The sequence below is a fragment of the Trachurus trachurus genome, assembly GCF_905171665.1.
Source record: "Trachurus trachurus genome assembly, chromosome: 8".
In the NCBI taxonomy this organism is placed as follows: domain Eukaryota; kingdom Metazoa; phylum Chordata; class Actinopteri; order Carangiformes; family Carangidae; genus Trachurus; species Trachurus trachurus.
In genome coordinates this window covers 9160545-9174691 of record NC_139905.1, presented here as the reverse complement: position 1 = coordinate 9174691, position 14147 = coordinate 9160545, and the positions used below count along the sequence as shown (strand labels likewise).

At 45.5% G+C, this 14147-nt stretch overlaps 1 protein-coding gene across 4 annotated transcripts in view; it reads left to right on the top strand.

Moving 5' to 3' along the window:
• Nucleotides 1-14147, top strand: part of LOC310989627 (RNA binding protein fox-1 homolog 3-like) — a gene marked incomplete at both ends in the record, with an annotated part of 119496 nt that overhangs the window by 67814 nt on the left and 37535 nt on the right. The gene's annotated exons all lie outside the window — the stretch shown is intronic.

Below are 14147 nucleotides of genomic sequence, written 5' to 3'. Positions count from 1 at the left end.
AGAGCCTAATCCAAGAAAAAAAAAAAAAGGTGTCATTTCTGATTAAAGTAGGGGAAAAAAAAAAAAAAGTTGCTTGTATTTTGTGCCATGTGTGCCCGTCGGCCTTCTTTTATCAAAGCAGCTGAATGTACCAATTTGTAGCTCTGCAATGATTAGATATAACTTCTGTTTCAGAAGATGTCATATTTTTTATATCTTACGCAACCATATGTAACAAAGTCCCCAACTGTGAATACCTGTAAGGCTCTCTGGCTGCTAGCAGACACCCAAACCTTGCAGCATTTCTCCACCCGCTGAAACCAGATAATGCTGCCGTGTTTCCCTCCCCTCCCTTCTTTTAGGAAACTGATCTTCCGTCCCCCTTTTTTTGTACCATGCCAGCTTCTCTTTTTAACTCGCTCAATATTGCGTATGTAAAAAAAATATGGCTGCAGTTTGTGAAAGTGTAAAGTAGAGATCAAATTAAAACTTCAGCCGCCGTGAGGCTGCTTTGTGGTGGATGTAAGGGAAGAGGTGAATCCCGCCCACATCACTGTAATTATTTGCCTGAAACGATAACCCACTTCAGTTTTGTTGCACTCAGCACAAACTCCACAGTGGCTTGTAAGACACACTCTGACATGATTGAAAGGTGTACTATCCTTAGGAAATGGTGTCTTGCCATGCAAACTATTCCTCTTTCTCTTCATCTCTTCCCCACCCACTCCAAGCAAAGGTAGCATTTCCATTTTAAGATTGCCTCCCAAGCCCCTTTGTGAATAGAATCGAATTAACGCTGAAAAGCACCAATTGATTCTTTCTGAGCACAATAGTTTTCATCATTTAAGCCAATCCCAGCAGGTTTCCCTTTTCTTGAAGTACCTATTGAATCCGGTCCAAGAAGTCATTGTGGCCATTTTATTGTTTCAAAATGGGTAAATGGGTGAATGGGTTCTGGATCAGCAAACTCAGCTCTTAGGAACTGTGTCAGCGGGGACCGATGTGAGATGTAGATGGGATAGGATCGGGTGAGAGGAGGAGGGGGAGGAGGGGGGACGAGGGTCAAGAGTTCAGCCTGTACATGTTTGAGGTCCAGGGTGTGCGTTTCACCACTTTAACACACCGATGGTCTTGTCACGGAGGCTACCTAGGACCCATTGGGCCCCTTTTTAATGGCGGGCGGTGAGGACTGGATTCCAGCTCATTATAAGTGCTAATTTGCCACAAGGACAGCAGCGCACCAGAAAGCTCAGGTCCAGGCTCAAAGAGGAGCTAGTTGAGAGAGGCACGTCCAGGCTTTTTCTCATGCACCGCACATTTTCTCTCTTTTTTTTGATGGTGGTGGAGAAAGAAAGAAAGAAAGAAAGAGTAGGGAGTTTATCCTGGAGGTGTTTGATAAATGAGCACCCCACCATCCAGCTCTTTACCACCACCCACACCCAGGCCACCCTATATCCACCCACCCCGAGCTTCTGATTACCCTTTGAGGACAGTGTAATGCAGCCTTCATGGTCATAATCCTGGTGCATTCGCAGCACAGCAAAGCAGCCGACACCCCCCCCTTTCCCCAAACCTCCCCCCACACCCCCACCTACCCCTCGATGGTGATGAAAGCAGAGCAGGTGAGGAGTTCACATCTGCGCTCGGGCTTTAATCAACTTTACTGCAGACATGCAGTAATGTAAAACAGAGGATGAGAGGCCAATTCTGTCTCTTGACACTATAACAAGCCCCGTTTGCCCCCCCCCCTCCCCACCCCCCAACCACTGCCACCTCTCCCTTTCTGCCTTATCGCAGACTAAGTGAGGATAAGGAGTAAAAGGGGGATCATAGCTTTTCTAGCCCCACTCTGGGGCTCCTGACATCAGCTGCCAAGTTTACAGGAGCTGTGATGGGGGGAGGGGGGAGGGGCGAGGAGGGGGCAGCAGAAAGCCGCCTCTGGACCAGACTCTGGCTTTGTCTCTCTGTGCTTTGACTAGCTACCTGTGCTGACGGACAAAGAGAACAGGGCCACTCTGGGTAGTCAACAAAGGGTTGGAGTTGGACGTGTCTGCAGGAGCTGCTGCAAGTGATGTTCAGCCAGCGATTCATGGATCAGATCCATGTGCACTGTCACACCGGCGCTGGTGTTGTATATCAGTGAGACACTCCAGCTCTCATCTGGAGGGATGCCAGTCTGATGAGCTGGGAGCTGGGAGGATTTTTTTTTTTTTTTTTTTTCAGATTTTACTTTACTTTTTTTTCTCCCCCCCCCCCTCTCCTCCATTCGTCTGCAGTGCACTTAGAGAAAGAAAAAAAAAGAAAAAGGATCGTACATGCTCTTTAAGACTTCGCTTTTAAACCAGATATGAGAGCGGGGCTGCGGAGGCCCTTTTTATTGCATTAAAATGTGTGAAATGTGGATCATTCGCGAAATGTCACCGACAGTCATGGTCACGCCCCCCCCCCCCCCCCACACACATACACACACACACACCTTCTTAGAAGCACAGACCTGGATTTCACTCCTTTTCTAAAGGCAACTTCCTCCGGCTGCAAGCACGAAAATCAGACCATTAAACATAAGAAATACAATAGTGCAAGTTTTCTTTCCGTGTGTGTGTGTGTTTGCATGGGATGTTTTATTAAAGGTGTCTGTCTGTTGTGTTTTAAAATAGAGCTTGCTTGACCTCCAGCACACGATCCAGCACTGTTGAAATATTTACCATCCGCAAAAAATTGTCGCTTTGCCCGACGTCGCCTCCCTCCCCCCACCCCGATCACTCATCTGGCCTGCGTGACCCTCGATTACTTCCACCCCCTGCCTCCCTGTCAGGCCTACATGATCAGGCCCTGGTGGCTGCTTTTGTCCTTTTCCCTCTGTAATGTAGTATTTCATGCTTTCTTGCCCGATCTGCTCGATCAGCATTATTCCCTCTGTCCCTCCGCACCTCCCCCCCAGCTCACCCTGTCCATTTCCTCCCTCCATTGGTTTGACATACACGCCGTAGAGAGAGAGAGAGAGAGAGAGAGAGAACTTGCTTTTCTCTCCGAGGTGGATTCAGTTAAAGTTTAGATCACGACGTATCTTATTGACTTTCTTTCGCTTCCCATCTTTCCGAAGCTTGTTTTTGAATAACGGGGCGAACGGAGAGAAATGTCAGAATGACCAGAAAATTGTATTACACCCGATTCACCTGTTCCTATCTAATTAAAGCCCATTCCCGGTATTATCTCAGAGCTTGTCACGGCGCAGGCAGAACATAACAATTCCTCCAATGTTGACGAATACTTAACTGTCACAGAGTAATTATAAAATGGTGCTTCTCTCCCCCCCCTCAAAAAAAATGGCGAATTAAAGTTTTGCTAAAACCGGGAAAGAATAGAAGTTAATATGTAACGTGAGGTTCCTGAATGAGATCAGATATAATCCTTCTGCTCTTTCCCTCCATCGTTGGATAAACAGAGACAATCTCTAAGCTCTCCTTATTTATATCCTTAAGACCAAACCCAAACCTTGACTGTATATTTTTCTTTTGAAGATCCCTTCCATGGATTAAGGTGCTCCTAATTGACTCAATTATCCCATCCAGTCAAAGTTTGAAAAGTGAAGTGTGGGTTGTGAGGATTTTTCCGGCATTAAGTCGTCATTGAGGGGGCACGCGGGCCCAGTGTATTTACTGCCAGAGCCCGCGTTTATCCGACCTGATGCCTCTAATGCGGGTATCAATCTCCACAATGCGTTCTCCCTCCAATATGGGTCGTGTCATCTCTGGTTAGTGGAGTCTCCTGATGAAATTGTCCAAAACTCCACCGATCAATCAGGCTTGCCAGGGGATTGATTTTCTTTCATCTTTCTCGTCTTCTCTTTCTCTTCCTGCCCCTCTCGATTCCGAGGCCCCTGATGTTTCTCGGTGTAAGACGAATGTCGCACAGAGGGTAAAAGAATGGCTCGGCCCGACCCACACCTACAAAACTCTTCTGTTTTTTTTTTTATTCTGTTTTTTTTTTTTTTTTTTACTGGCTTTCTTTCTCTACTTCTTCAAATCCTCCTTTTTTTTCTTTAAAGGTTTTGGTAAATGAAGCTCTTCTCTTATTCCTCCTCTACCTGCATTAAGTCTCACCACAGTCTGTTGAAAATATTCCTGCTAACGCCAACCAGGTCCTTTCATTTACTCCCCCTTTCTCCTGCTAAAATATGCGCCGTGGCAGCAGCCGCGTGGTGAAAAGGGCTGCGAGGCGGCAGGCGTGCAGGCAGGTCTGCCCCCAGTTTACCTCTCCGGCTCGGGACGGCACAGCTCGGCAGATCAACACCCCCTCTGCCCCCCATTTATATGGGCCTCACGACTTTCCCCATAATGAAATATTCACAGGTCACTGGTTCCCTGAGAAATGATGGGGGTCAGTCAATTGCTTTTCAGCGAGTAATTTTCTCCCCCTTCAGACGGCCCTGCTTGTCGTGTTGACAGTCATTAGCGCAGGAGGAAGGCTGGATCGAAGCGCAAGTGTGACACTTGTCAGACAGTAGCAGTCTTTAGCTCCTCTGCCTCTCTTTTATTTCCCGCCACCTTTTCTTCTTCTATTTTATCTAGCTTTTTACGCCCCCCCTCTCTCCTCTCTTTTTTTTTCTTCTTCTGTGCACCCAGCTGCTTTTCAGCTTGAAGTCTCCTGGATAAATCACGCTGCTGCAGTTTTTCTTTTCATATTTTCACCAGCCACTATTCTTTCTATTCTTTCTGTTTCTTTTCTTTTTCTTTTTGTCGAGCTGGTTAATTCCATCTAGAGAATTTCCTTCATGCGACTCTGCAAAAATTAGCCGGCGACCGGTCTTCTAAATGCCCCCACCCCCCTTTTCTTTTTTTGTGTGTGTGTGTGTGTGTAATGATTCACTTTGAAACCAGACCATCAAAAGCCAATCAAAAGGGACACTTCAGATTTGGTGATTGGTGATTAGACCTCTGGAAATCCCAGGGAATGTTTAGCCAAGGCTCTTTTTTCTTTATGACTCGGCCTGACCTTTAAAGATATTACCATTTGACATGATGAATGGTGCACAGAGGAGACAGAGACTTTTCCTATTAACCAGCTGTGGTGGAGGGAGATCGCACTCTTTCCTTAACCACCACTCCCGCTCCTCACAACCCCCCCCATCCCCATCCCCATCCCCATCCCCATCCCCTACACACTTCCCTGTTCTTAAGAGCAGAAAGAAAAAGAGAAAGAGAGAGAGAGAGGAGGCACGTCAAGTGGTGACAGTGTTAAAAGTGATGTAGAGGGGGGTGGTGGGGTATTTGAGTGGGGGTCTTCGGTGGTAAAAGGCACCACAGATGGCTTGCCTGACCCTGAGGAAAACTCCAATTAGCTAACAGTAATGGCTGGGCCCGGTGCCTTGTGTCTGCAGGCGGCCGCCGCTCTGACCCTTAGGCCTCACGTTTCCTCTATCTGCTGCGATGTGATGGAGAGCTGCACAGCAACCATGGCAATCTGTTTCCATTGTGTCAGCTGCCACATAGTAGCACTGTATTCACACACAGCCTCGACACATACACACACATACATGCACGGATGCCTGTATACTAGTAATACACCAGTATACCCAGCTGATTGTGGCATGTAAATATCAAGTAGATGTCAGCAGACAGGTGTGTGATGGGTGCAGGCTTGTTGCACTTGATTTCAATTAAATAAATAAGGGCCCAGATCATTAACTCTGCTGTGGAGGTTGTATTTTTGTTTTTTTTTGGTCCAGTTTGGTGGTTGTTGTGGTCGTTAGCCATGCAGCAGAATGAAAATGTGTGAAAAACCAGTTGAATTTGGTGAAATTGGGATATCAGCCCAAAACTTGCAGATGAAAGATTTTTTTTATCGGAGTGTGGAGTGTGTTTATCACACACACACACTTGTGAGTGGGGATGAAACTCTTGTGTTTCTCGTTGAATTAAATAAGTGCTCTCGTCATTAATGGAAACCTGATGAGGCCTCACTTCTGTAGCTGCAGGTTGGCTTTGTCTGTGTACAAACAGTATTTCAACATCATTGTTTTGGTGTTGCCATCTAGGAATGGGTGCTGGATGTATTTTTTCTCTTTTATTTGCCCATTTGAAGATGTTTTTGTTTTTATTTTTCGATTTTTTTTCTTCGCATTTTCTAGTTCTCTATACTCGTATAAACTCTACGCAAATAAATTATTATGAAACGGTTTCTGTTTTTCTACCATCTGAGTTGTGTGTGACACCTTCAGTCCGTCTTTTCTCTTTCTTTGAGTGCTTTGACGCAACAGACCAGCTCATCCTCACACAGCTATTTATTGCTTGTCCATCATCAGGTCCTGGAAAAGAGAAGTAGAAATAAAACATTTGGATTTGACTGAGAGGTGACAAATTACAAACAATGCTTTTCTCCCTCCTCATCCTGACTTGTACACAATAACAGACTTGTCTGTTTTGGCCACTTCCTCTTCATTTCTTTTCTCTTCTGTTGCACGTCGTGTCACTTTCATGATCACAGTGTTTGTATCTTTTGTGCTGCTGCAGAACTGCACAGGAGCCGACTGACAGCAGTGGTTCCTCCTGCGATCGTCTCATTTTCTGATTTTCACTCTTCTGAAAAAGTCTCTAAACCTTGATTAGGTGCTTGAATAAAGAAGCCGCTGCCTCTTTTTAACTATAATGTAAATCAATGTTTGTAATCCGCTGGTTTTCGGAGCAAATTCTAGTAATTTCTCCCAGAATAAAAACATGAGAAGTTTCTTTATTTCTTTGTTTGTTTGGTTTGCTCCTTTATTTATTCATTCATTCATCCATTCATCCATTACTTTTTTTTATTTTTTCTAAATTCAATGCATGTTTGCTGAGTGTGCAACCTCTCTTTCAGGCATCGCCCTGCAGTGCTCTCACTCACACACAGTTGTGCGCGTTAACTCTCGGTGCAGTCTCGGTTTTCTGCTGATGGCTACCAAGCAGCTCAGTTAGGGGATAAGTGCTTTGCTGAAGGGCACGTGGGTTGGAGATAGTAACTTAGAGGAAAGTTAATTTACCTGCCAACACTTCATGCTTGCAGCCAGTGTGAGGAATTATATTCTTGCGGAAGAAATTTTCTCTAAATTTCAGGTCTCTGCTGCCACTGATAACAAATGGATCCCTCTCAGAATGCTACATTTAGAGAGTCGCACTGTTAATGAACGAGGTGTGGCCTCATGAACACAGTTTATAGTTCATAGTTTCTGTTTCTAGTCTCTTAAGGGGTGAAGCTTTGTTTTCCGACTTATTTGTGAAGATGCAAAGCTTCAAAATTCACAACTTTAGCTTCATTTTTTATAAAAGGTTCAGTTATTTCCATGCTGCAGATCTCAATCAAACATTAGTGCACACTGGATTCGATGGGACTACTTTCTGTGGCGGTTTAATCTACGTTCAGTGTTTGCAGCAGCATCAGCAGGGCCAGCGCACGTGGGTCTGAGTCAAAATAAAAGCACTGGGCGCAGCCTGATAACACTTGTTTGTGGGGATCAATTCATTCTCAGTTTCTCAGTCTTTACATGAGGATTTGCTGACAGTCAGAGAAAATATAGGATATCACCAGGCAGCCGTCTCCTTTAACGGTAACAATGCTGCTTATTACTGCAGCCTCATCCTTATTCTGCATTTTGTCTTGAGGACATTGAATACACAGAGAGAGAGGCCGCCCTCCAGTTCACGTCAAAATGTCGCCCTCCTCATAATGCGCTGTACAGTTTGACCTCTGTGGCGGCGCGGGGTGGAAGGAGCAGCAGCTGGAAGCCCCGTTCATACAAACTTTGTGCTGAAAAATGAGTGGTGATTAATTAGGAAAGATATATCTATGCTTCCGCCTCTCTGTTTTCTGTATCGCACTCTTTTTTTTCTTTTTTTTTTCCTCTCCTCCTCGCCGAGGGGGCAGATGTTTATAAAGAGTAGATATTGCAGTGCAGCAAAGCCAAATATACAGCCTCGATCAGAGAGCAGAGCTGCTTCAAAGATGGTTTGATCTTGTTTAGATTTTGATAAACATGATCAGAATGTGAGCAGCTTTCCACATTACAGTACGTCTATTTGTTTGTGTGTTTGTATGTGTGTGTGTGCGTTGATTATTTTACATGTAAACAAGGGCCCTTGCTGTGTATCACTATTACAGCTTGTGTCAACATGTAAACATTGCACGGCATCAATCTTGCACTCAGCACAAGTGGACAGAGCTATTATGTAAAAAGCCCATTTGCCCGGCATATTCTTTTCCAAAAGATGGCCTCTTGCACTGGGAGGAGCCTCATCCAGCGAGTATTGATAGGCTCATTGATTGATTGATGGTCCCCAGTGATGTATCGATTCATCTCAGTTCCAAATGAGCTACGAGTGCTTTCCTGCCCAGAGGAAAACAACCACCCCTCTCACAGAAGCCCCTGTAATGAGAATTCACCGACTTATTTTGAGCCGCGCGGCACCACGTTCATTCCCCCTTCAAATCTGATCTTTCTTTTTTTTTTTTTTTTGAAGGATCAGGTACGCTAGGTGAAATTGGAAATGAAAATTGTTGCATGGTGTTGTGCTGTGAGATTTAGAGAAAGATTCACTAAGGCGGAGCACTTTACCCCATCACTGTACAAAGTCAATCTCCTCCTCCCGAGGTTTTAGGAAGAGTTTCGGGGCGTCCTTAGGTAGTTAAAAGTGCATCGACTGTGGATGGGCTAGTGGGATGTGTAGATTAATGCAGTGGAAAGCCATCCCTCAAAGTGCTTAGAATAATTAGAGTCAGGCTTCCAACAGAATGGGCATGTCACTGGAGGAAATTGTATTTTTATTTACTGTGTCGGGTCTCCCTTGGCCTCTCTCTCGCTCTGTCTCTGCCTCTCTCCATTTGTACGGCGACGACGGAGCTCGGTATTCAGGAGCCGGGTGTTTCTCAAAGTGTCTTAAAGATGCTGTCAGCGCTGCCGTGATGCATCTCCCGGATTTGTATCTCCGCGTGTTTCCACGTGTGGGCGCACACCATTTGTATTCTGCGCAGGCATTCGCATCCAGGAGCCGCTCCAAGTTCTGTAGGTGTGCATATTCACATAGACAGCAGCAGCTCACAACTACGTATGTAAATCCGCTTCATTAGCATGTGTTTGAACTCTTAAACGTCCATACATGTCGTGAAGGCGGCTTTTTTTTCTGTATATGTTTTTTTTTTTTTTGCAGTTGCTGAAATTTGAGTATTATATTTGAGTATTTCCATGTAACAGCTGCTTGATACCCATGATTACCTACATATCAAAGCTGAAGATTGCACTTCTTACACATATCTGACAGCTGCATTTACTAGTTACTTTGCAGATTAAGGCTCTAGCAACACCGTGGGGGGGCAGACACTGGTTATAGACACTATATAGTGTCAGTTGAGGGGAAAAAAAACACTAATTGTGCACTTTGATTCATTTTGGTGCAAAAAAATAACTGAATAATCTCATAAGACGTGCGAAAAATAGGACAAAATGAACAATGCAACAGAACCAAACTCGTTTTTCAAGTAAGATGCATTGTTAACGATTTAATTGCCAATATTATATGAAGTAGTTATCAGTGTATGAGCTCCACCTTGAAGATATACAGCAGTGAGTGAAGCTCAGAGCAGCTACTTCTCCTCATAATTAACACTTTCATACACACTTAGATGATGATAACTCCAACATTGGCTAATGATACTGGTATTTCTTTAGCATTGTTGTGTTGTTACTTTCACTTAATGGAAGTGAATGATGTGCGTGTGTGTGTGTGTGAGGCTGCACGTTGGCTCACAGCGTAAGTAAGTGTAAAGGCATTTCCCATCTCAGTGCAGTGGACGCTGCTGGACAGGAGGACGGCCATTGATAAATTGATCAGAGTGAAATTGTGGAGTAGTGAGACATGCTCTAAATCCCTCCCCCATGGCCACACTTCCCACGCACACACACACACACCACAGCTCTGGCATCAATTATTGTGGATTGCGTGGTTGACAGAGTGTAAACCAGGTGCCAGCCCTCAATCCAATTAAAGAGATTTAATTGGAGAAAATAAATGGAGTGTGTCCACAAAGTGCAGGTCTACTCACATTTAGTAGATTTCTTTTTTTTTTTTAGCTTTCTGAAAACTAAGGTTTTGTTTATGAAAGACCGATTGAATCTAATAAAGCCTCAAGGCTTCTGCTGCTGCTGCTTTTCCCAGACTAGCTTACTCCACAGGTCAGTAATGCAAACAATCCAATTTCTCCCGTCTGAGAGCTGTACTGGCATGTAGAAATGGGATTATTATCTAAAATGCGCCCAGCAGGTGTTTCTGTGATACAGTGTAATTTTAGGAGGGTGATAGCATTTCGCGTGGCCCCGGCCTTAAAATTCCCAGAGGTGCTTTTAAAAAAAAAAAAAGGAACATCTAACAAATAAGTTGGCAAATCTGCCACTCTGGCCTGTTAGCATTATCACCGCAGAACAGGCCTCATAATGGGGCTGTTTCCTCCTCCGCTGGTTTCCTGTGTGCATCAGCGAGAGAGGAGCTGCGTCTCCACCTCGCCTGTCTGCAGTTTTTTTTTTTTCTTTTTTGGAGGAGTTCCTTAAGCTAAAGAGAAACTGTCTGCAGCGGTCAGGTGCTGCTCACAGTGGTCCACATGTTTTCCACACACCCAGCTCTTTTTCTACCCAAATTTGTCCCCGGGGATGAAGGAGTGTGGCTCATCCCCGTCGCCACCACCCCCCTCCCCCTCCTCCTCCTCCCCCTCTCCCTCCCCTCGACTCCTTCCAAGGGACAGACATGCATAATTCAGGATTGTTATCTGTCTGCCGCTAACCCCCTTCTTCCCCCATACGCACTCACATACACGCAGATCTGCAATGAAACAGTCTGACTGCACATCAATGATTCACCAGACAGCAACCCACCCTCCCCTCCTCCTCTCCCCCACCCCTCCCCTCTCCTCTCCTCTCCTCTCCTCTCCGTTGAGGGAATGGTATGGAGCCGACAGGGACTCCACCAGCGTGCAACTTCCTATAATTGGAACGAAAAGAGAAAAAAAAAAAGAGGGTGAGTGGGGGGAACTGCTGTATCAGGGATCTGGCGAGAGCGGCATAGGTGTTCAAACAGCCGTTCAGCAGTGTCAACCAGCAGATGGGCGACTGGGTGCGTTGCGTGCGCTGGCCCAGTCGTTAGCCACCGGAAGAGGCGCCCGGGAGAGGAGAGAGAGACGCCACACGGTGCCAAGGGAGAGGGGGGGGGGGTTTAAAAGGGAGAAGGAAACACTTCAGAGTTTGGATTCATCTCTGTGAAGAAGACAGATTTTAACTGTCTGAAATGCAGCAGCACAGGGACTGGAGCCCGTTGCCTTAGTTTCCCCCCAGAAGAAGAAGACGAAGAAAAAAAAGAAACAGAAAAAATCCCTCCAAGCTTCCTGCTGCGAGCATCTCCGCTTCCCCGGCTTGGCCCTGCCTCCTTATCCTCCCGATTCCCTTCCTCTCTTTCTCACCGCGCCGCTCACCTTTTTGTTTCTTAAACATCACAGGAGCAAATCAGCAGACAAGCGATTGTACAAGTTTTCTCAAGCTTTCAAGAATTACCACCATTTCATCATGGATAATCACAGTTAATAACCCTTCTCATTAAGGAGACGAGAATCACGGGTCATTAATATTGTTAATATCTTCTCCCTTTCCTTCTCTTCTATCTCTCTTATTCCCCCTCTCTGCGTGCCAGAGGGAGCGGAAACAAAAGGATGACTAAAAAAGAGCTTAGCGCGACAGTGATTAACCGATCGGGGTAGATGGACTGTGATGAATCAAAGTTATCTCTCAAATCTTAATAACTGGAATTAGCCCCTGATTAGATGAGCTTTGGCTACAGCAGGGAGTAGTCTGCATTTTCACTTCAAAGAATCCCGCCCATGTAAACCTGTCCCTCCTTCCACTGCAGAGCAGAGACAAAAAAAAAAGAAGAAGGAGGAGGGAAAAAAAAAAAGATCAGCGAGGCAAATAGGCCAATGGAAAGCAGAGAGATAGATTATAAAGGGAGTCATAAGAGAGCAGAGATAACGTGAACAACGTTGTTACACCTGTTTTCCTCCCAGAATTTGCTCATTGTCATGCCTCCTTCTCCGTTTATCTCCCTCTCTCGGCTTTTCCTCTTTCCTTTTTTTTCCCTAACATGCTCAGGGTCCAGTGGGAGGTGTCAGAGTCTCTGTGACAGGGTCATAATGAGAGTGGCACTCTCCTTCATTTGCATATGTTTGCCATTGTCACAGCGGTCAAGGAATGTCATGTCGAGATTCCTGCATGCTTAAGTAATGGCATTTTGTCCCCACGAGGAACTCTAGCCCCCGTATCATAACCCCTATGCGCGGAAAAAGACTGAATTAACATGACAATCAGCTGATTCTAAAACAAATGTTGGCATTTTTATCCCCTGTAGAATTACAAAAGACTCATCTGTAATCTGAGCAGCAGCTCGCTGGCAGTGACGACACTGTGGAATTGATTTACGGGTTTATATGAGCAGAATGGCTGAACATCCCACTGTTCAGTTATCAGTTTCCATTTTTTTTTTTTTTTAGGTCTTTATCTTCGTGATCAATAGCAATCTCAAAGAAGTCGTTGGGTTTGGGAGCGCTCTCGCAGAACCGGCGCCGCTCTCACTTTGTTCTGACAACTTTAGAAAAACGAGAACGAAAAACAAGGAAAAAGTGGAGATGAAAAAGTTGTGGTGACGGGGTCAGAGCGGCACGGTGTCTGTTCTCACTAATAAATGAGTCTAAACACCAAACTGGATGCATCCCACAAGTTAATCCAAATTTTGACACCCAGTCTGGAGTAATTAGTCCCAGATGTAAATATCTGTTATGCAACAAAAGAGGCAACAGCACTGAAACAGACAATTATCTCCTCTTATGGCGTTGGCAAAACGCTTTGAGTCTAACCATGTGTAACTGATGGCTTTTTCACAGGGCCTCTAGGCTTATTTGGATGTGTTTGTTTATTTATTTATTTATTTTTTCCTGCCTTTTTTTTTTGCCGTACCGTGCAGAGGCTGAGCCCAGACAGAGCTGTGGCTGAGACAGACAGGTTCATTACATGTCACAGGAGTTCAAAGTGATCCTCTGTCTACTCTGTTTATTAAGTGGCGCTCCGGCGTCTCTGAGGTATAGTAACACTCGCAGTCGCACTGCTAAGAGCAGTCCCATCTCGGCACGAGGCTCCGCGTGCAGGCGCCTCCGCTGCAATGTAATGAAGAAATCAGCAAGGGATTGAGGAAAATGAACTCTATTTCTAATACCTCCAATCCAAGGACGTGGAGCAAATAAGTGCTCCCAATAACGAGGAAAAATCACGTTAGAAGGGATGAAACATATGTGACATGTGAAAACGATTAAGCCTCTCGGAAAAGAGCGGCAGAGACATGCACGAAATCTAAATTGACTTGGACCCCGAGCGAAGACACCGAGTGTTTATTTTCATGAATTGATTTTTCCACAAATGAGGTGGAAAAATGGAAAGATGGGAGTTTGCTAGGGAGGAAATGTGAGACAAAACAATAACCCTCTCTCTCCCCAGCCTATTTGAAATCATAAACCTGCTGTAGTGGTGAGGAGGGCCGGGGCTTTGGCTCAGGTGTGTGTGTGTGAATGTGTGTGTTGTGAATCTGCATTGTGCCGGGCTGCTTCTCCGCATCTCCCCAATCTCCCTCTCTCCTAACGCCGGGCTGTAATTGGTTGACTGGGGGGAGGAGGAGAGTACCCGCCGCTGCAGCGAGTATGTTCCTCATCATGAGAAACTCTGAAGCTGAAGGTGTTTTGTTTCTGCTGTTGTTGTTTACCTCTTCTTCTGAGTTTCTCTTCTCTGACTCACCTTGGATTCGCTGTGTGGCATGTGGTTGTAATTAACACATGCCGCAGCCTCTGGTGAGTGTTAACAGAGAGAGCTGGAGTTAGATCATGTGGCTCACCTAATTAAAATGGACCCGGCTAGACGGCTTTTATTTATGCGCCTTCAAGACAAAATGAATGCCAGTTGCCTGTGGAAATCATCTCAGGCCCGTCTTTTCTCCTGCGCTGCCTGGCTGTCTGGGTGCGGGGCTACAATTAACCGAGCATCAGCAGCGGAGCCGGGGACAACAAGAGGGCTTTCATGCAGCTGGCTGAAAACCACTCAGTGTGTTTCGTTTGTGTTGCAT